The sequence below is a fragment of the Octodon degus genome, unplaced genomic scaffold (genome assembly GCF_000260255.1).
Source record: "Octodon degus isolate 3935 unplaced genomic scaffold, OctDeg1.0 scaffold00034, whole genome shotgun sequence".
NCBI lineage: Eukaryota > Metazoa > Chordata > Mammalia > Rodentia > Octodontidae > Octodon > Octodon degus.
The window spans coordinates 17,358,977-17,362,458 of record NW_004524610.1 but is presented as its reverse complement, the minus strand read 5'-3'; positions in this window follow the sequence as shown (position 1 = coordinate 17,362,458).

Sequence of the window (3,482 nt, the reverse complement as noted above, 5' to 3'; positions counted from 1 at the left end):
CAATTAACCACTAGGAAGAATGTATGCAATGTGTTATTTACTGAAACTGTCCTACCAATTGATTTGAAACGGTCTCATTGCTATTTGTCTCAATAAAATTATGGAAGAAAAAAGCAAAAAAAAAGAAAGAAAATAATTCAAGATAAAAAAGAACATAAAGTTAAAACAAAAGAGGGGAAGGAAAATAAAAAAGAAAAGAATGAGAGAAGAAAAAGTAAAGGAGGTAAAGGAAGAGATAAATGGATGGATGGCAATAGACAGATGATAAATAGAAAAGAGAAAGAGCAGAGAGATAGAGGAAAGGAGAAAGTGACAGAAAGACCATGAAGATTTGAAATATGTATGAAATATGAACTGACTAGAAGGAATCAAAGTTCCTATAAATCGGTTAGTGATATAAAACCTAAGAAAAGTTTGGCTCTGAATATGAGAAGTAAATATTAAAGAGTAATTTCCCAGCTAGTAGTAGTAAGGCTGAGATGATGCCACAGCTTTGTGGTGAAATCATTGATAGCATTCTAGAGAATAGGTCTTTTAGGAACAAAGCACATGACTAATCACCCTGCTCTTGATGCAGTGGTACAGAGATTTTGTATTCCCAAAATCTATTGGATTCATTTGCTCCTGAGAACCATCTGGCCCTATGGATAGTGCACCAATCACAAAAGTTCTAATGCTGGCTGAGCTGTCATCCTGTGTTCCCAAACTGTTCTACCTCTACCCAGGGCACCTAGGGAAATGAAAGGAGGTATAGGAAAGGGAGGGGTGATTTGCCTTTCATATAGTGAGGTAATTATTAATTGTAAAGAAATTAATGTCCACTGTTGCACTGTATTTCTGAATTTTTTAGAAAAATTACCTGAAAATAATATAATATAACAAAATGCATTAATATAACAATATTAAGGAACATTAGCTAGGTCAACTAGGCAAAAAAATCAGCAAAGAAATAAAGAGTTAAAACAAACTTGTGAAAAAATGGACTTAGTATAGACCTTTACAGAGTGTTCCACCCAATATCATCTGAATGCACATTCTTCAGAGCTGCACATGGGACATTCTTCAAAATAGATCTTATAATAGTACATGGAGCATGCTTACCTAAATGGAAAGGAATTGAAATTATCCCATGCATATTATCTGACCATAGTACAATGAAACTGGAAATTATTGACAAAAGAAACAGCAAGAACTTCATAAACACATGGAAATTAAGTGCTACCCTCCTGAACCTGTGGGTCATAGGTGAAATTAAAGAAGAAATTAAACAATATTTACAATCAAACAAAAATGCAAATACAACTTACCAGAACCTGTGGGGTGTAATGAAAGCTTTCTTAAGAGGTCAATGTAGGGGCAGTGAGATAGCTCAGGAGACTAAGTGCCTGCTTAGGCAAGCACAAGGACCAGGTTCAATCCACAGTACTACATGCCACACTGGCCCCACCCCCAAGCACTCTGAGCCAGTCACTGAGTCTGGGCGTGGTGGCACAAACCTATAATCTCAGAATTGGGGAGGCTGTAAACAGGAGGACCACTATGAAACTGAGCTGCATAGTGAGACACTGTACCGAATACACAAATTAAAAAAAGAAAAGAGGTCAATTTATAACAGTTCATTCTCACATTAGGAAAACAAAACAAGCCAAATTAATTAAACAATCATGCTGCTAGAAAAAGAATAAGTCATGCCCAAATCCCAAATAGAGAAGAAAATTATAAAAATTAGAACACAAATTAATGCAAAAGAGACTAAGAAAACAATACAAAAAATTAATGATTCAAAGAATTGGCTCTTTGAAGGAAAAATGTAAATAACACATGGCCAACCATAAAAAAGGAAGTAAAAAATTCAAATTCATGCATTAAGGAATGAAAAGGGAGAAATAACAACAGATCCTATAGAAATTCACAAGGTAATCAATACCTATTTCCAAAAACTTTACTCTCATAGTAACACAGAAGAAATGGAGGTATTCCTACATACATATAAAGTACTAAAGCTGAATCAAGATGATATAAAAATTCCAAATAACCCAGTATCAGTCAATGAAATTTAAAGTGGATTAAAATAAAAACCTCCTAACAAAGAAGACTATAGGTTCTGATGGATTCACATCTGACTTCTGTAAGAAATTTATTTATTTATTTAATTTTTGCATTTTAGGGAAGGGTTTACAGGGTGTTGAGAGTCTCACTACTAGATCAGACTGGTAGTGATCCGACTGTTTACAGCCTCCCAAGAGGTGAGATAACAGGCATGTGCCACTATGCCCAGTCTTAATCACCACCTAAGCATGCTCTAGGAGGAGGGCTGGCATGGCAGGGTTGGGCTGGCCCTTGCACCTGCCTGCAGGTGCTTTAAACTATGAGCTATTTGAACAGCCCTCTACAAGAAAATTAGAGAAGATATAATACCGTATCTTCTCAAACTCTTTAACAAAATTGAAAAGGAAGCAATTTTCCCAAAGTCATTCCTGAAGGTAGATATTAAAATATTACTGTCATAACAAAACCACAGAGAGACTGAACCAAAAAAATAAACTACAGGTCAAACTATCTAATGAACACAGATGCAAAAATCCTCAATAAAATACTAGCAAACAGAATGCAGAACATAGACAATAAAACATACATCAGAATCAGTGGGACTCATCCCAGGAAAGCAAGGATATTTCAATGTATGAAAATCCATAAATGCAATACACCACATCAATAGAACCAAAGACAAAATCACATGATCATTTTACTAGACACAGAAAAAGCTTTGACAAAGTCCATTATTCCTTCATAATGAAAATCCTACAGAAAATGGGAATAGATGTTCTTTATCTCAACCTGATAAAAGCCATCTATGATAAACCAAAAGCCAACATCATACTAAATTGACAAAAATGGAAAGCATTCATTTTAATATCAGGAACAAGACACGGCTGTCCACTGTCACAGCTGTTTAACATTGTTCTGGAAACATTAGCTGGAGCAATTAGACAAGAGAGATAAATAAAAGGAATAATGATTGGAAACAAAGAAGTTAAATTATCATTATTTATAGTTAACATGATGCTGTACATACAAAACATCAAATATTATACCAAGAGAATTGTAGATTTAATAACCAAGTTCAGTGCAATAGCAGGATACAAAGTCAATACTCAAAAACAAATAGCATTACTTTTTTTTACTTTTTTAAAAGAGAGTACAAATTAGAATTAAAACAAAAAATTACAAGTGATACAGAATTTCACTTAACAAGGTAATATGAATTTCACAGTATTTGTTGTAATACTGTGTTGACTTCGAACCAGTTATTCATATTAACAGATATATGCATGTAAAACTGGAGAAAGAAACAAAAAAATAATGAAATTTATGATAAATTAAGAATTGAGGGGCTGGAGAGATGGCTCAGTGGTCTAAAGCACCTACTTAGAACAAGCTTAGCAAAGCATCAGGGACCGCGGTTCAATCCCCCAGCACCA